Here is a 20606-nt window from a genome sequence, read left to right on the forward strand (position 1 = left end):
TTTAAACCATTACAGAAAATTCATCCGACGTTGCACGAAAAAAATATTAATTCTGTTACCATCGTAACTTTTGGCTTATATGAAGAAAAAAAAACAAAATAAAAGAATATACCCAATTGCACTGCTGATATTTGCCTCTTTTGATTAATGAGTTTGCCGACCACTGACCTTTACCATATCGTTTTACTTTTGGTGATCATTTTTAAATTAGGATAAAATATTAAAAAAACTTATGTTAACACCGGGCCCTAAAAAAGGAAAAAAAAACACCTAATACATAACAAGAATTTATTTTGCCTTCAAACAATTTGACGATATCGGTCCTGATGAATCCCGGACACTTGTGAAAACTATTAATAATAGTGAAAAAATCTTAATACATTATTTTTATTATTGTAGTTTAAACGATGTTTGCCTGTTTTTTTTAAATTACCTAGAAAACCAAAAGCTTTTCTGCGCATTTGTCGATCTGCAAAAAGCGTTTGATAGAATAATATCGATGTTTTTTGTTGATAGAGTTGACGAAGAAAAATTATGGAAGGTGTTATTGGAATATGGAGTGAGTGAAAACCTGACACGAGCTATTGCTTCTCTGTATCAAGACAGCACAGCATGTGTTAGGGAAAATGGATCATACTTATCGTGGTTTGACATTCACAAAGGAGTCAAACAGGGATATATGATGTCACCATGGCCGTTCAACGTGTGTTTGTATATCGATAACCGCATGAAAGAACTGAAAGGCTTAGTAATTAGAGCAAAAATCGGTGATTTAACTGTCAATTGTATTTTGTATGCTGATGATTCCGTGCTTCTTGCTAACATAAAGAGGAACTGCAATTCTTGGTAACAAAGGTCTACGATGTATGCTAGGGAAGCGATTTGCTGATGAATGTCGACAAATCGAATGTGATGGTTTTTGAAAGAAATGAGATTATGACTAAGGGTTATAGTAAAACAAGTAGAGGAATTTGTGTATCTGGGAAGTATGTTAACTAGAAATGGAATGACTGAGAAAGATATTAAAAGGAGAGTGAGTGCCGGGAAAATAGTAAGCGGTGTACTTAAACCAACCTTGGCAAATAAATGTTTGTCGCAAGAGGCAAAATTAGCAGTTCACAATGGAGTCCTGGTCCCCGACCCTGATGTATGGGAGCGAAGACTTTGAAAAACAGGGATGAAAGTAGGCTGAATGCTGTCGAAATGCGATCTCTCAGGCGAATGTGTGGTAAAAATATGTACGATAGACGCAAAAATGTCGAGTCCGTACATTATGTAAGGCTGAGATAAGCATTATCGACAAAATCAAGAATGGAGCTCTGCGTTGGTTTGGACGTGTAAGGCGAATGGACAGCGAAATAACGGCCTAAAATATTTAAGGGAACATTGTCAATAAAGGCGAGGGGTGATTAATTAAGTTGTTCTCAGAATTTAAATTTTTGTTTATTTCTATTATTTCTAGATTATTTTTCTTGTGAAAGAATAAAAATTGTGTAACACTAATAACGAAGTGTTATTTTTATAATAATTTATAATGAAGTGTTACGAAGTGAATGCCGATTCAATTAACAATATTAGTAACGTATTTATTTATTTATTGACGGACTTATGCAGTCCATTCTAACAATGTTAAATACAATTTCTTATAATAAATACTGGTACTAATTAAATAATATACAACTTAATAAAATTAAAGCTAGGACAAAAAAATACTACCTCAAGTATTCCAGACTCCACGAGACCAAATGTCCTGTGGTGAGTTGGAATAGGCACAACTAATTAATAATACTTAGTGAAATTAAGTCGAATTTTGTTTGAAATAAATCCGTTAATTTAGTATATTTGTGTTAATTAATACCTTAATAATTTCTAAATTTGCTTCTAATGCAGCAAACTTAGAAATCTCCATTGAAGGAGTGACTAAGATATTTGCGAAAAATTTGGAAAAAATAATTGTGAGATTTCTAATTATGCTTCACCAACTAAATGGAGAATGCTAAATTTGCGGTGTCAGAATAATTAAAATCTGTATTTGCAAGATTTATAGACGGTTTTGAATTACGCTATTATTTAGGTAGTTAGGTTTTTATGTAAAGTTTATTTTGGCATAAATAACTAATTTCCATTGACAAATTACAACAGGGATTAATTTGTCAATCTTAATGACTCCCGAGGGGGTGAAATCCAGTCTTTTGTCTACAAACATTTGGACAACCTCAAATATTGTAACTAATTTCCAGTTTTTGGTGGAGATTCCTAAGTTTGCTTCTAATATCCTCGTATGTAAAACAAGAGGTTTTTCATGTAAACATCAAAATTAACGTCTGATGTGCATAGGTGTGTGCTCATACGACGAACGCAGCTTGGAATTATGAAAACAGTAGTATATATAACTCGATTTCAGCCATACCTAGAGGGGCATTAAAAACAGATCACTATTATAATACAAATGTAACTTATTTTGCACCTTTTAAAAACATTCATCAATTACAGTTATCTTAAAATGATAGAGAGCATAATTATTATCCTAATACTAACGCGCATTTTAATCGAGTGAATAAAAATAGTCTTAATTTAATGCTCAAAACACGTTAAACCTGTTTTCAATTGAAGTTCTATGATTTCAGGCTAATAGAGTTTAATAATTTAGAACACACAGCAAGTAAATTACTCCACATAAGATTAATAATTAATTTTATTGCAGTTAATTACACTTTCCTGCTAATGGAATTTATTACCTCCAATGATAATTACAAATATAAAATAATATGACTAATCAATATTCAAATTAACACCATAAATTGTATAGTTATGCTGTATTTCTTAAATTTACTGAATGTGTATTTTTTAAATGATGCACTTAATTTATTCCACTTTCTACATACGAGCATCATAGAGACGTATCTTTAAGTTGTTTTTATGAAAATATAATATTTTCAAAGCCACATTTCATTTGTAGTTTTTAGCTTTCTTTTCAAAGCAAATTCTATTCTTGTATGTACTATCGCTACCCTCTCGCGGTCGGTGCTAAATAAGCTCCTGGCATCACTGAATAGATCTATTGTGATGGATCCCCGAAAGTTGTTTGTTGCCCTCTAAGCCTTCAAAGGGTCTGCATGCTGAGCGGAGGGCGAGTATTCTCATATTGTTAAATCTCCTCCTCCAAGCCCAAGTTTTTAAAGTAACGAGTGCTCTCACATCCTCAGGTTTAACCTATAGTCCCCCTAGGAAGCGGCTTGTTTTGTGATATAAAGTGTCGCATTCAAACACAATCATTTAAATAAATCCTTAGCATGTGGTGACAAAGTACATTGGTTTTCTTAAATTAAAAATTTAAAAAGTTAAAACTTATTTACATCTTTATATAATCACTATGCAAAGCGCTTTTTGTAAAGCGTCCTTGAGGTATTATATTACGAAAATGGCGCTACGTAAGTTATCCATAATTATTATATTAATGTATTTGCGTATTTCATCATCTGCACTGCAGAATCTATACCCAGAAGTTACAGAAAGGTTCATTCTAGTAAGGTGTTTATTCAGTGTGCAGTGCCCTGTAAGGGCTCTATTTATACCTATAAATAAATCAGATACTAAAGCTAGGGTTTCCTAGGACAGCGGTGCCCGTATTTTAACGGCCGTAGTGAACGGTGATGCGGTGGATAACCGTCGTAACGGTGACTAGAGTGTGGTTTTCTAGGAAAACGGTGTTATCAACACCATTTAACACCGTTTCCCTAGGAAACCACTCTCTAGTCGACGTTACGACGGCTGTCTACCGCATCACCGTTTACTACGGCCGTTAAAATACGGGCACCGCTGTCCTAGGAAACCCTAGCTTTACAGTTTTAGTTTCGAAATATACGCAGACTTTTTTGATTTTTTAAACATGTTTTTTTACTGTGTATTGATAACTGTTTTTTATATTTTTTTGACTGGCTTAAACGGGTGTAAATAACCCTAATTTAGATAGGCAAAGCAATTTTGTATAAATGTATAATTTTATGTATATAATATGATAATAAATAAAAATAAAAATAAATGTTTGTTAGTACTGAGTAACACCAAGCCTCTGAGTTGTTTATAGTCCTCTATTTTGTAATACGCTTTCGTCAGTCAAAATATTTTAGGCCATTTATTATAAGCACGTACACAGTCTCCCATGAATGAATTACTGACCTTACTAATTTGGAACCTTAGGAGGTCCAAGTCAATTTTATTTCTAGTTTTTACCACGTGTCTCTCTCTTTAGGTAAACATCCCACGTAGTTACTGATAGGTTGCTTAGATTAATTACATTTACCCTGGCGTCATCCATATAGTTCTATATCCTTTTAATAATCCGGCTGAAATTGTTGAAATTAGTATTAATCTATTTTCAGACAGACCAAGTTTAATTTCAACCGGTTTTTAACGACATTTTACTAAAAGTTGTCGTATTTAAACTGCAAAATGTCGTGAAACGGTTGCTCCCGGTGGCTGGTGGATGAGTGGCGACAGCTCTGGTTTGTCCGACATATCCTATCACCGTCCTGGTGGCGGACAAATTGACTACATAGACTGAGGTGCGCTGACAGTGATAGCAGTAAATGTGAATTCTGAATAACTCGAATCTTAAAACATCAAAGATATTCTTATAATATAAATATTACAAGAATATAGTTTTTAAAGTTATTACCCGTTACCATAAAAGCTTAAAATTTGATTTTGTAATGTGGAGATCTGAAAAAAGGTCACAAAGATGTCCTCTAGAACGGTTCCAATGCTTTTGCAAGGGCTTTCAATATAGTATTGAAAGTCGGAATGAATATAAAAACACGGTTTATTGTTTTTGGAGTTATTTAATAAAACAGTTCAATTTCCTGCTAAAATAATTATAAATTCTTTTTCTATCAATCAGACCGCGAAACTTCAGAGGAACACTCCTCATGGTAAGATTTAAAAAAAATCCTAATAAAAAGTTTCCAAAAAGTAGTTTAAAAAAAATATATATTTAATCTCAAAATGTAGTAAATCCTTAATTTCTCGGACAAGCAGTCCCTCCACAAACCCCTACCTCTCTCCTACCCAGCCACGTCTGGTGCGTATCGCTTCGTTGGTCAAATACGTTTTTATCGCATTTTTTTTTGTCGGGGAGGGGTAGAGGTTTGCGGAAGGTATGCTAGTCCGAGAAAATAAAGATTTACCCCATTTTGAGATCATATTTTTTCTTTTTTTTAAATGACTTTTTGGGAAAATTTTTATTAGGATTTTTTAAAAAGCTTACCATGAGGAATGTTCCTCTGAAGTTTCGCCGTCTGGCCTTGAAAAACGTGTGTTAACCCACAACGATGAAATAAAAAAAATATGTGTTCACGTTTTTTTGACCAGATTAAAAATATTTTTTAATCACCTGGAGTCAAATTGCCAAATGCCAACACATTTATGTAATCATTGTACAATTTTGTGTTCTGAAAGCAGATTATTAAGCCGTTTTTTTAGACACACATGAACGAACGCACGTCGAAAGTTGTTGATTTTATATGACCATCTTTTCATCTTTGTAAAAAAGTGTGAAACAGCCGTTCCGGAACTGTTCAACATTGCGTGAAGTTTGATTAGCCGATTCGCTTTAGTAGGTAAAAGTAATATACTTAGGTATTTTTAAAAAAGGAATATGTTTATTTATTTAACTTCTTCTACAATATTAAACGCACATGGCGGGCTTATTCTCAAATGGCATTTTTTTCTCACCAACCAAGAAAATAAAAATTGTTATTTAATTTTTAGTTTCAACATATGAATGTTTCAAACACTAAGCTCTCACGGACCAAAATTATTTTCGAGAGAGTAGTTAAGGGCTAGATTTTCCTTGGCGGGAGATATTTAATAATGAACCTTCTTGATAATTTTTCAAGTATTTGAGTATGTTTCGTGTAAATCAAATGTTTGTCTTTGTTTATTTTACATTAATGTGCCATGTGTTTTTTTAAATGATTTTTCTTATTTTTCATTTTTGTTTTGTTTAAATTTATTATTCGTCCCATTTCAACAAAGGTCTTTGGTCCAATCGAGTTGTATCTAACGTCTCAAAAATTGTAAATTAAACATAATAGTGTGAATAAATAAAAGTAAGGCAGATGTGAAAAAAAGAAGCAAAATAAAATACACAGAAACAATTAATCAAAAAAGCAATTATTTATAGTGTGTAACTAAATCATTGCTCTAGTGCTATAATCCATAGAGAAAATAAGATAATACGTTTGTATAAAAAAAAGTCAGACCGCGTTTCCTTCGCTTCGCAAATGTTTCGCAAATAAGAAGTATGTTAGAATATTTTTGTCTCTAGTTTCTTTTCATTTCTAGTTTCGTATGATCTGCATTGTTATTTTCATTGCGATTTAACCGTTTGGTAATTTTATAAATGAAAATTGTGACATTATGTTTTACTTGTTACTTTACTGTGAGGAAACATTTTTTAATTGCATTATTTGTACATTGTGGTTTTAAAAAGGTATTATTATTGCTATAATAATAACCCCGTAAGCCTCCGTTTTAGATGTTTGTCAGCATGTAGGAAAAAGAGGATATGGAAGGAAGTTACGAAAAATACACAACACCCAGACCAATGAGGAAGTTCAGTGCTACGGAAAATCGGATATAAAAAAATGTTTTCTTACTCGCGGTAAAAATCAGAGCATTTAATGAGGAAATTCAGTGGTTTAAAAAAATACAAAATAATCGACCGTTGGACTAAGTCATGTTTTTTTCTAATTCAGCGCTATGATTTTTCAAGCTTTGTATTTATGAAATTACTGCCTGTGTGACGTCTCAAGTTCTCTTCTGCCTCTTCTCAGCCGGTTCTGCCGATTGATCCGTTGAGTTACCTTTAACCGGAAATCTTCTATAACTTTCTTATCATTGATTGATTCATATGAACTAATGACGTCGTTCAAAGTTCTTAATTCTTATTACAATATTTTTTATTATTTTTTTCGTACATTTTCAACAAACTTTGCTTTACAATTTAGTGCTCTAACTTTTACTCTATTCAATAAACCATATTTCCTTTAGTCCACTCCTGTCTAATTTTGAGCGTATTCATCTCAAATTACGCTTCTTATTCTTAAAAGACAAAAATACTTGATTTATTAATTCCATATGTGTAGCGTAATACGGATATATTAAAATAGAATATAATTCATTCGTCAAGTAAACCTTGATAAAGAAGTTTGTATAGCTTTTAAACCGGTCGGAAGAAAAAATAAAAAATATGCGGTTAAAAACAAAGTTGTTTTTTTTAAATTAGTTTAAATAGAACTTGCGCAAAAAAAAAATTTAAAGATTCATCAAGGCAATTGGTATAACTTTTCTTTGGAGATCTTTTAAAAAAAACACGTGAACTTAATTTTTTTTTCATTTAATGAGAGCAAGAAAAAATTATCTAAAGAATTGCGGAACATCAAATATAAAATAAAAATGTAAATTACGTCTGCATTAATGTATTCATAATTATCTTTTCGCACCTAATGATGCATAGGTACGCCAACCACAGCGTATCTTGATCATTTTTTGTTTCACGAAATAATCAGTCTTACGCTCCAGTAAAATATTGCAGTGTCAGGAATCGAACCCGAGACCTCATGCCTGGAAAGTGAACGGGCTGACCATTTTCACTACGAGGCGAATTATGTATGCACTTAACAATAATGTTTGGATGGTTTAGAAAGTTTTGAAAACTGTCAAATACCGATATAACAAAATTTATTGGATTTTTTTAGGCTAATAATAAATCTTGGATGCATAATGAATATTTTAAATCGTTTTCTAACGTTTTTTTTTTGCTAAACGGATTTTTCGCTAGCAACAAATAATGTAAATGGATACTATTGATAAGAGTTTTATTATTAATTGCCTTTCGCTCATCTCATCCAAAAGCGATAAACAAATTTGCAAATTAAACCGGCCTCGATCAATAGACAAAGTCACGCTTTTTCTAGGTCACGGGTTCGTCTATCGACGAATGCAAAAATGTTTATTGCCGTAAAACTTTGTTCACGGGTGTTTTGTCATAACTATTTTTCACATATATTTTTTTATAATTTAGTAATCGTATTTACTTATTTTACTATGTACTGTGATTTAATATGTTTTGGTGTAATTTTAAACTGGAAAAACAACCAATTAAATTGATCAAGAGTCGAGAATTGAACCCGAACGTTAGCTTGCCTGCTATTAGCTGATTGAACAAACATTTTTTTCGTAATTAATAAAACACGTTATTTATTTTGGACTTTTTTAAGCTATTTATAAATTTGTAATAAGGGCTTGTTTTTCGTTTTATCTCCACGTGTGATTGGCTAAGACGCCTTATCGTGCAAAAATCACTACTCTTGTGCCACAATCTATGGAGAAAATACGTGAATGCGTGTCAGACAGCGTTTTACCCTGAGCCTTCTAAAATTATGACACTCAGCCCATGCCTAACGTGAATTTAGTCATTCTTTAATCGCCAGCCGTGTTTTGATGTGAGCTAAACATTTAATTTGAAACCAAAGTAAATAAAAAGAAAAATGCCTGATTGTGTAGTAAAAGCGTGCAAAAACTGTCCGGATAAAAGGAAAAAAGACTTCATTGATAATTAGGTACCTAGGCACTTGTTAATAATTGAATTGCAAAACTAAATATTAATCATATTTAAATATTGAAGTTAAGTAGGTAGGTACTTAGGTACTTGTTTATAAGTGAATTCCAAAACACAAATTAAATTTTCAAATAAATCATTAATTTTGCAAATGTCAAACTCTGCGCTACTTACCGACAGTGGTGCTGTATAAGAATTCTGTTCTGCATAAGTAAGTGTTCTGTATAAGTAAGAATTCTGTTCTGTATAAGTAAGTGTAATTCTGTATAAGAATCCGTTTTTCAAAAAATTATCAAAAGTTAGATAAAATTATTAAGGCATTACTAAAAATCAATTAAAAATAACTTTTTATATAGAAATTAAGTATTAATTTAGTATCCATCAAAAATAATTGTTGATTGTAAACGTTAAAATACAAACTTTTTTAGTATACAAAAAAACAACATCCTCCGAATTTTTCAATATATGCATTTTAGACAAATGCAACCCTGAAAAATCGATGAAAACACATATATGCTTCTAACCCTTTTCTACTCAATATATTGAACATGTTATTATTTGTAAACCTTGAGGGCGTAAATTAGAAAATTTTGCAAAAAACCGCCCGTAAATCTGTCAAGCCGTTTTCGAGTTTTTGCGAGACACAACACGGCGATTCATTTTTAGATATATAGATATATAATATATAAATTATAATATTATGCTGTGAACACTAGTGGCGCGTTCAAACGGTGATATGGAATTGATGTTATTTAGATCTAAATTTGTCTCAACAGTACGAAAACATTTTTGAGAAAGGAATATGGAAGTCTAGGTATTTTCAGGGCTTATGACCTGTCATTGGCTGGTTTAAGTGGTCACTGTACACGCTGTGTAATATTATAGAGTTTTATTAGGTCAAAAGCAAAAATTTTCGAGTACCCTTTAATGGGAAGTTAACATTTTCTGTCAATTTTATCTACAAAATAAAATTAAGTTTTCTGTATGAAAAATAGAATACGTATACAATATGTTTTTCCAAACAAATTAAATTGCAGGTTACCGACGAAGATACTTTAAATTTCCCTACAAATATGCACATTTTCGTACATAAATATCGATTTTACTTTATACCTTTTCGATATATACCGACGAAGATAGCGTTTGTAATAGCGGTCCAGCAAAGTTAATTGCTTTGATGAAGAAACTCGTTTACGAGCAGCGAGGTCCCGAGGTCTATTATTATAACATCTCCTTTATTTTTTATTTCCCGATAACGATCCCAATACTTGGCAATCCGGATGTTCTACAACGGAGTTCTACTGTCATTTCTTAAGTCGATTCTTTTATTTCGGAATCTTCATCACTTTTCTTTTTCTCGCCATTTCCATTAAATCTGCTTCGATAATTTCATCTTCCGTCAATAAGTCTTAAACGTCTTGAATGTTCATATCGTCAAAACCGTCGATTCCGATCGATTTCGCACGTTTTAATATGCCAACAATTTCATTTTCTGATGATTCGCGGTCGTTTTCTGCTTCAACTGATGGTTACCAAATACACCATGTACTCAACCGTATAGTGAGAAAATGTGTTGTGGGAGGGTTTCCGCAAAATGTAAATACTGTTATTTATTATATATATTAAAATGAAATAATACGGACCAAAATGGACACCAAGTCGTTGGAACAATAGGCATAATCCCCCAGTCTACACATTTTCCAGAAATTCTCCAGCAGCCTAGTGGACCACATGGTGACGATATCTACCTACTGTCTACAAAAGATTCTCTTCGGACATCTATCTCCCTTTGTTAACCATGGAGCTGATACAGCGCTTTATTTATTTACTTTTTTATTGCTTAGTTCTTGGCATGAACACTTGACAAACTTACTACTATGCTCTATTTTTTATAAATTTATTGATATCATTCTAACTTTGCTGGAATTCCACTCGTCCATGCGCTTTGTAGCTGCACGATGATTGGTTATCTAGCTTTCATATACCAACTTAAAAATACCTAAATTTTATAAATGGGGTCTAGAATTCCAATCGTCTATGCGCTTAGTAGCTGCAAGACGTGTTGTAATCTTACTCCTTTTTATTATTCATATTATTTTTATTTTTTTTAGTATCATTAATACACTAAATTTATTTGTCAATTTTTAAAATGTGTAAATGGGGGCTAAATTTCTAACTGTCTATGCGCTCTGTAGCTGCAAGACGTCCTGTAATCTAGCTCCTATCTGTTATAATTTTTTATTGATCTTAATTGAAAACGAGGAACTAGAATCCCAACCGTCCATGCGCTCTGTAGCTGCAAGACGTACTGGGATATTTATTAATTGTACAGCGCCCTTGAGGTGATTTTCACAAAAATGGCGCTATATAAATTATCCAACTATATATATATATATACGGCCTAAGTCAATTACAACATATATATGAGGAAACATGTATACAAGAAACTGAACAAAAAGATCATAAAACTATGTAGCGAAGACAAACAAAGGCAATAAAATAATGGTATACAATATATTCATAAACACGCTAAACACATTAGACTTCGAGCTAACCCATGCCAATCCATTTTCATCCCACACTGTTTTAGTGGTGAAGAGGTGTATGAAAGCCGGAAGAGCTGTCCCAAAGAATTTCAAGTTATGTGACGAATCGACTAATCTACACATTCTGGACATCAGGGCATAAAAACAAAAGTTGCTCTTAGAAGATTAAATTAATTGCAGATTTTTACTTCTATCTGGTTACATGGTTGGAAACATGAAAAGAAATTGATTGCAACAGAGATGGGACAGAGCGAAACCGTGGTATTGAAGACATTATTATAAGATTGTTACCTGTATTTTTTATTTATTTGAAATTTATTTATTGACTCTTACAGATTACATTCATTTAAAAAAAAACTATTTTTGTTTTTTAAATTCTTATCCTATTTTTAATTATAATATTTTTAACATCTTTTGTGAAGGTTGTCTTAGTCTTTTGTTTACTTTTGTCTGGTAGTATATTGTATAATTTCAGTCCCTGATTTATTAATTTCGACTGTCCTTATCTCGTTTTAGAATGTTGTATATGATATTGTTTTGATATAATAATATGTACTTTTGTAATAAATAAATAAGTAAGAAAATAAATGGTAAATGTTGCGCGTTTACCTTTTTACATATACCAACAATATGTTCATATCTGCCACTGATTTTATGAAATTAAACTGTTTGGGTAGGTAGGAAGAAATTGCTTTAAGGCAGTATGATCGCCTTTGTGCATGTGTATGTAAACTGTTTATGGATATAAAGTGTTTTAATAAATAATTAAATGCCTACCATGCAAGTGGTCTCGGGTTCGATTCCCGACGTCGTTGAGATGTTACATTATATAAAAACGAGTTTCTACACTAGAATATTTTCATAGTCCATGGACTGGTGCCTGAAGCGTAAGACTGATCATCTTACCTTTATATAACAAAAAATGACCTAGATACGATGCTATGCACCATTAGGTCCGGAAAGGGAATGATGATGATGGTGATAATATTTAAATGTTCGATTGTTTAAATAATGCATAACCGATGGCATTTAATAATCGTCGTTAAATTATATATTTTTTACCTTTTCGGTTTCTCAATCGGATAGCATGCTATCGATGTTGATAGTCCGCAATTAATTGTGACATGTGAGCATTTAAAGCGTGTTAGCATGTCACATTATGTTTGATAAACAGAAGCACGTGATTTTGTTGTTTTTACATTAATTAAAAAATAATCATTGCATCAGATTGTTAGAATAATAATTGAAATCTCATACTATTTCGAATTGTGTTAATGCTTATAGATGATGGTCGTTATATTATTTATTTTACACTTTATATACATATTGTTTTAAGGCAATTTCTTTCTACCTACCCAAACCGTTCAGTTTGAGAAAATTACAAGTACATGGACATATTACAGTTTTATACAAAATTATAAACAAAGATGAACAAAAAAAAAAAAACACTAAACTACGAAGAGAGGAGAGGGGATGGGAAGGAAAAAAAAAGATAAAAGAACAACTTAAATATTTAGATAGTGACATTTCAATCTTGACTTAAGTGTAAATAAAGAAAGGGCGTACCTATCTAACATTAGTGGGTAGATTATTCCGCAATCGAGCAGCTACTACTGTGAAAGAGGAGGCAAGAAAATTAGAGCGATGAAAGGGTATTAAAAGGGTTCTCTCGTTACTAGAACGAAAAGATAGTCCGTGTTGTGGTAGAGGTTGGAAGAGCTCTCTCAGATAAACAGGCGAAGTGGGATTATTTAAAATATTGTAAAGAAGTGATAGAATGTGAATGTTTCTTCTATGCCCGATACTGAGCCAGTGTATTTGTGTGCGATATTCGGTTATGTGGTCGAATTTGCGAAGATCAGAGAACGTACACCAACAATATTTACCTTTCTTTTTTATAGGTAAATATTTATATTTGTTACAGATGTAATATTTCTTTTTTTAAGCATATAAATACTGTTTACTTTTGTATACTTTTCTCTATGTTTTTGTTCTTTTTTAATATTATGCAATTTTTTGTTGTATCTTATTTTTCACTGGTTTTATAGTACTTATGAAGAAGGTTCATGAAACCGTAAAGAAATAAATAAATAAAATGTATATGTTAGTATTAACGTATCCCAGCTCCATGAGATAAAAAAACCCTATGTGAAAGTGAAAGTGCACGCATAAACTACCTTTTCAGTTTTCACAAACGACCACACTATTTTAAATGTAACGTCAATATTTTCGTAAAATTTGACATTCGCAATTTTTACAACAGTTTCTTCACTGACAAATTTTGTAAAGGTCGACTAAAGTAGATCGTTCCAAAAAAACATCGATGAAAAGCCCTATGTGAAAGTGAAAGTGCACGCATTGAGACTACCTTTTAAGTTTTTACAAACGACCGCACTGTTTAGATGTAACATCAATATTTTTGTAAAATTTGACATTCGCAATTTTTACAACAGTTTCGTCACTGACAAATTTTGTAAAGGTCGACTAAAGTCGATCATTGTTCCAAAAAAACATCGACGCTGTGCGACAAGATTGATAGAGGATCGGCATGTGACTTGCCGTGAGATAGAAGTATCCTTAGGAATATTTATGTCTGGAATACATTCGATTTTGCATGAACGTTTTTAATATTTAAAAAACAAACAAAAAACTGCTCTAGTGGATTGCGCATAGCTTGATCGAAACTCATAAAAAGGCTCGTGTCATTCGGTGTAAGCAAATCGCTCAAAAAAATTGGCCAAAGAACCGCAAAATCCTAAATTATAAATATCATTGATCAGCAGTAATTATCATGATAATGCAGTGACTTTGCCCTGCAGTGAGTGTTAACGAAAAAGCGGGCTGTAAATTAAAAACGAATTTCATTCAGTTTTGTGATTTGGAAATATTTGAGAAAGGATAGGAACATGGAATGGATACCTACCTTTATAATGATCTGAATGTCTTCAATTTCTGGCACTGGATGACAAAATGAACTATAAAATATAACAATGTTTTCCACGACGCGCGACGATTCCAACCACTTTTTATCCGATTTTATGTCAAGTCAAAAATGTTGTTTTGTTTTTGTTCTAAATTCGAATCTTCTATTTTTGAATATCTTCTATCTTGATGTTAGGTAGGTACCATAAGGATGCGTCAAAGGAAGGATGGGAACGAAAGGTAATCGGCCAGGAATAGTATCGATAAATGCTGTTATTTACTTAACAGTGAGTGGATAAGAAAATGATAAGGATAACTGTTTTACTAGATTTCTTTTAAAAATACCAATCTCTTGATTTGTATTTAGTTACGACCCTGTCGCTGTAGTAATTAATTTACAATTAGATTAACTGGTATTGAATGATCAAGATCATGGTAAGTCTGCTTTCTTTTTATACTAGTTCCAGATTAAAATGCTATAACTCCGTAAACAGAAGTATGCTCGCGTTATATCTTCTTGAAACACCCATGCGACTTTAGAGGGTATGCGGAGAAGAGCGGTTTTCTGAATAGGTATTTTAATATGGTTTTTCTGTCACTCTCTCGCAGACGTCTCCTTAAATACTGTGCAAACAACGCGCGTAGGACTGATTATGCCTAACTAAAATTGACAAAATCGAAAAAAAAAATTTTTTTTTTAGAAAGAGTATCTACCTATCAGAATGAAGTTTTCTGTTTCGGTACATTTTGCGTTTTTCAAAAATAGTTTTCACATTTGTATACCGTACGTCTGAAGACAAAAGATAAAGCGCTTTTAAGGGTTTTTGGATGGTTCTAGTTCCCGTAATAAACAATTTATCAAAAAAGTAAAACGACAGAGACATGCCAATAATAAATATCTATAGTGTGTAATAAAATCATCGCTCTAGTGTCATTATCAAGTTTACTTATATTCGTGATCGCGCTCAGCCACCGTACGGGCTGGGCGTGAAATATAGTTCCTCTCCAACCATAGCTTATAATCTTATAATAAATTTGAAAATAAGTTGTTATATGTTAGAAAACAATGAGTTAATGTTTATAAGTCGTTAGTGTGTAGTAGTGTTGTCATGTTTTAGACAAACGGTGGAAAAAAGAAGACTATTTATTTAATAGCATTGCTTTATACTTTATTCTTAACAAAACATGTAACAAATAGTGAAAAATGGAAACTTACAAAAAATAGTGCGCCTGTAACTTTAAAATCATGAAATTTTAAATGAATCCTTTAAAACCGTTTAAGAATGCATCAGCTTTTGACGCGAAAGTACCTAAATTTTGCTATTTAGAACACTACACCCATAATCAATAAATTACAACAGTGCTACTAAAAGTGAACTGACATTGATAAATACATAATATTTCAAATATCTGCCTTCTAATAACATACAAAATGATAAATCAAACCGCTCATACACGCGTTTGTGTAATATTCATGTAAAAACAGCAATGTTGCGTCTCATAAAACGAAATAATACGGACCGAAATGGACACCAAGTCTTTGGAACAAAAGGCATAATAGTACTACATACGTGCGTTTCCAGAAATTATCTAGCAGCCAATGGGCCACATGGCGACGGTATCTACCTACTGTCTACAAAAGCTTCTCTTCGGACATCTATCTCCCTTTGTTAACCATGGAGTTGAAACAGTGTTTGATTTATTTAGTTTTGCATTACTTACTTTTTGGCATGAACACTTGACCAATTTACTACTATGCTGTATTTTTTATAAACTTATTGATATTGTTTTAACTTTGCTGGAATTCCACTCGTTCATGCGCTTTGTAGCTGCACGATGATTGGTTATCTAGCTTTCATATATCAACTTTAAAATACCTAAATTTTGTAAATGGGGTCTAGAATTCCAATCGTCCATGCGCTTAGTAGCTGCAAGACGTGTTGTAATCTTACTCCTTTTATTATTCATATTTTTTATTTTTTTAAATATTATTAATACACTAAATTTATTTGTCAATTTTTAAAATGTGTAAATGGGGGCTAAATTTCTAACTGTCTATGCGCTCTGTAGCTGCAAGACGTCCTGTAATCTAGCTCCTATCTGTTTTAATTTTTGATTGATCTTAATTGAAAACGAGGAACTAGAATCCCAACCGTCCATGCGCTCTGTAGCTGCAAGATGTACTGGGATATTTATTAATTGAACAGCGCCTTTGAGGTGATTTTCACAAAAATGGCGCTGTATAAATTATCCAACTATATATATCAAGGGAGAAAATACTGGAATACGTTTGTATGCATAAATGTCAGACCGCGCATCCTCTTAAATCTATTGAAAAGCAGTTGATATTATATCGAGTGCCCCGAAGCACTCGACATTGAAAGTCGAATGCGACATCGTACCTACAGCCGTCAAATTGCAGTCTTAATAAATCTGTTGCTTGGATCTAAAAGAGCAAATCTGCCACACTCGTTTTTTAACAAGGGTCAAGTAAAATAAATAAAAAACAAATTTGAATGCATTAGGTGTTAACAAACGTTGTGTCTTTTGTCAAAAATGAGAACCAAAAGTAAAGCTGAATGGCAAAGGTCATAAAAAAAATTTCGTTCAAAAGAAAATATTCTGCTTTTGTGTTTGCTTTTATGTTACATTTTATGTTATTTTGTTTGATTACAAGCCTTCAAAATGGAATGTCAAGTAGACGAAAGTAAGCATTTTCGACACCGCCACGTTTTAATATGCCAACAATTTCATTTTCTGATGATTCGCGGTCGTTTTCTGCTTCAACTGATGGTTACCAAATACACCATGTACTCAACCGTATAGTGAGAAAATGTGTTGTGGGAGGGTTTCCGCAAAATGTAAATACTGTTATTTATTATATATATTAAAATGAAATAATACGGACCAAAATGGACACCAAGTCGTTGGAACAATAGGCATAATCCCCCAGTCTACACACGTGCGTTTCCAGAAATTCTCCAGCAGCCTAGTGGACCACATGGTGACGATATCTACCTACTGTTTACAAAAGATTCTCTTCGGACATCTATCTCCCTTTGTTAACCATGGAGCTGATACAGTGCTTTATTTATTTAGTTTTTTATTGCTTAGTTCTTGGCATGAACACTTGACAAACTTACTACTATGCTCTATTTTTTATAAATTTATTGATATTCTAACTTTGCTGGAATTCCACTCGTCCATGCGCTTTGTAGCTGCACGATGATTGGTTATCTAGCTTTCATATACCAACTTAAAAATACCTAAATTTTATAAATGGGGTCTAGAATTCCAATCGTCTATGCGCTTAGTAGCTGCAAGACGTGTTGTAATCTTACTCCTTTTTATTATTCATATTATTTTTATTTTTTTTAGTATCATTAATACACTAAATTTATTTGTCAATTTTTAAAATGTGTAAATGGGGGCTAAATTTCTAACTGTCTATGCGCTCTGTAGCTGCAAGACGTCCTGTAATCTAGCTCCTATCTGTTTTAATTTTTGATTGATCTTAATTGAAAACGAGGAACTAGAATCCCAACCGTCCATGCGCTCTGTAGCTGCAAGATGTACTGGGATATTTATTAATTGAACAGCGCCTTTGAGGTGATTTTCACAAAAATGGCGCTGTATAAATTATCCAACTATATATATCAAGGGAGAAAATACTGGAATACGTTTGTATGCATAAATGTCAGACCGCGCATCCTCTTAAATCTATTGAAAAGCAGTTGATATTATATCGAGTGCCCCGAAGCACTCGACATTGAAAGTCGAATGCGACATCGTACCTACAGCCGTCAAATTGCAGTCTTAATAAATCTGTTGCTTGGATCTAAAAGAGCAAATCTGCCACACTCGTTTTTTAACAAGGGTCAAGTAAAATAAATAAAAAACAAATTTGAATGCATTGGGTGTTAACAAACGTTGTGTCTTTTGTCAAAAATGAGAACCAAAAGTAAAGCTGAATGGCAAAGGTCATAAAAAAAAATTCGTTCAAAAGAAAATATTCTGCTTTTGTGTTTGCTTTTATGTTACATTTTATGTTATTTTGTTTGATTACAAGCCTTCAAAATGGAATGTCAAGTAGACGAAAGTAAGCATTTTCGACACCGCCTTCTGTTCACGTTCAATCGAAGGAATAAAACTGCCAAAGCTACTCACGATACTTGCGCAGTGTACGGTGAAAATGCTACAAATTATCGACTAATTTGTTGTAAAATAATGAAGGAGAATACATTATTGACTAATTTATTGTAATATTTTTTGTTGTGTGCTCTTGTTCAAAGATCACGTTTTTTTGCAATTAATAAGTGTCCATGAAATACTGTCGAGTAAAAAAATATTTTTTTTTTGTACTTCTTCCAAGTCGGTCCCTCAATGCTGAGGATCGTGACCACCATGAACACTTTTGATGAGTCTATTCCACTCCAGTCTGTCCTCAGCCCGACGAACCGACACATCAAATTTAAGCCCCGTAGCCTCCTTTATTTGGTCAGTTCTTGTATATGGGATGTCCATCTATTGTACTTATTAGTAGCATAAACAATATTTGGTCAGTTCATCTATATGGAATGTCCATCTATTGTACTTATTAGTAGCATAAACAATATTTGGTCAGTTCATCTATATGGAATGTCCATCTATTGTACTTATTAGTAGCAAAAACAATATTTGGTCAGTTCATCTATATGGGATGTCCATCATTGTACTTATTAGTAGCATAAACAATATTTGGTCAACAATGTTTGATTATGTCCAAATGCTTGCAGACTGGCTGGACTTCCTCCCTAGGGAGTTGCTCATATTTAAATCCACTTCAACAGAGAGGGAAAAAGTTTTCGAGAAGAAATTTGGAAGTCTAGGCATTTACAGGGCTTATGACCTGTCATTGGCTGGTTTAAGTGGCCACTTTACACACTGTGTAACATTCACCATTCTGCCCATGTTTGGACATCCACATTTCCTCAACTCTTCCATCTGTTGACTTTTGTGAAGTGAAAGAGCTGAAACCTTTATCACGTGGGTGAGATTCATCCGGCTGAACCAAATCACCTACTAGGCAACGCCTGGAAACAATTTTCCAATTTTTATACTTCTTCTTTTACCAGGTAGTAATTCAACAATGTTTGATTATGTCCAAATGCTTGCAGACTGGCTGGACTTCCTCCCTAGGGAGTTGCTCATATTTAAATCCACTTCAACAGAGAGGGAAAAAGTTTTCGAGAAGAAATTTGGAAGTCTAGGCATTTACAGGGCTTATGACCTGTCATTGACAAGGTCAATGACAGGTCATAAGCCCTGTAAATGCCTAGACTTCCAAATTGAATGAATCTCACCCACGTGATAAAGGTTTCAGCTCTTTCACTTCACAAAAGTCAACAGATGGAAGAGTTGAGGAAATGTGGATGTTCAAACATGGGCAGAATGGTGAATGTTACACAGTGTGTAAAGTGGCCACTTAAACCAGCCAATGACAGGTCATAAGCCCTGTAAATGCCTAGACTTCCAAATTTCTTCTCGAAAACTTTTTCCCTCTCTGTTGAAGTGGATTTAAATATTTGGTCAGTTCATCTATATGGAATGTCCCTCTATTGTATTTATTAGTAGCAAAAACAATATTTGGTCAGTTCATCTATATGGGATGTCCATCATTGTACTTATTAGTAGCATAAACAATATTTGGTCAGTTCTTCTATATGGGAAGTCCATCTATTGTATTTATTAGTAGCATAAACGATATTTGGTCAGTTTATCTATATGGGATGTCCATCTGTTGTACTTATTAGTAGCATAAACAACATTTAATCAGTTAATCTAAATGGGATGTCCATCTATTGTACTTATTAGTAGTATAAACAACATTTGGTCAGTTCATCTAAATAGGATGTCCATCTATTGTACTTACTAGCAGCATAAACAATATTTTTAAATTTGTAATTTTCAATTACCGCGAGACTCACGATTCAGTTAAATTTTGAACTTTTTTATGACCGTTAAAATTCAAATAGAACATAAACATAGAATATATAATAACATAACATAAATCATAAACTTTTTTTTCTTTATTTGTGCATGCTGTGTTCACATATAATTTATGATCAATTTCTAAACATAACAAATTGCGATTATTATACCAATGTCGTATGTATTGTTTTCTGCTTGTGAACCGTAATTAAGAAAATAAACATCGTCACGAATCTTGACATCACAATTGTCAAGGCCAAACGTTCGCGTTTTTGTTAAGACATAAGAAAACACTAAGTATTACCGCTAACTGTATTGCTTTCATTACTTGTTGGCGTTGTTCAATTTAATGTAAGAAACCTATCATTTGTAATGTTTTATACGATTTATTTAATACGAGAAACATACTTTTTTAAAGATTTTTTTTATTTTTTTTTTAAATAGATGTTCTCCATTTTTTTTTTTATATGTATCTGCGAAAGTATTTTATTATATATAAGTTTACTAATTCTTGATAACACTTGTACTTATAGTAGATATGTTTT

General features: G+C 32.7%; 2 protein-coding genes and 1 long non-coding RNA gene across 5 annotated transcripts in view; 1 reads left to right on the plus strand and 2 right to left on the minus strand.

Annotated features, from left to right (window-relative positions):
• The window catches only part of LOC148274246 (neurobeachin-like protein 1), a 217125-nt gene that overhangs the window by 59097 nt on the left and 137422 nt on the right, over positions 1-20606 (plus strand). The window lies entirely within an intron of this gene.
• Positions 1-20606, minus strand: part of LOC148274248 (uncharacterized) — a 51167-nt gene that overhangs the window by 12049 nt on the left and 18512 nt on the right. The window lies entirely within an intron of this gene.
• LOC148274249 (uncharacterized) lies at positions 6321-8181 on the minus strand. The gene is made up of 2 exons (XR_015824344.1): positions 7026-8181; positions 6321-6946 (listed from the first exon to the last, which is right to left on the minus strand). It is a non-coding gene; the product is annotated as an uncharacterized LOC148274249 (long non-coding RNA).

The sequence above is a fragment of the Micrasema longulum genome, unplaced genomic scaffold, assembly GCF_059751315.1.
Source record: "Micrasema longulum isolate JH-2025_06_02 unplaced genomic scaffold, ASM5975131v1 h1tg001714l, whole genome shotgun sequence".
Lineage (NCBI taxonomy): Eukaryota > Metazoa > Arthropoda > Insecta > Trichoptera > Brachycentridae > Micrasema > Micrasema longulum.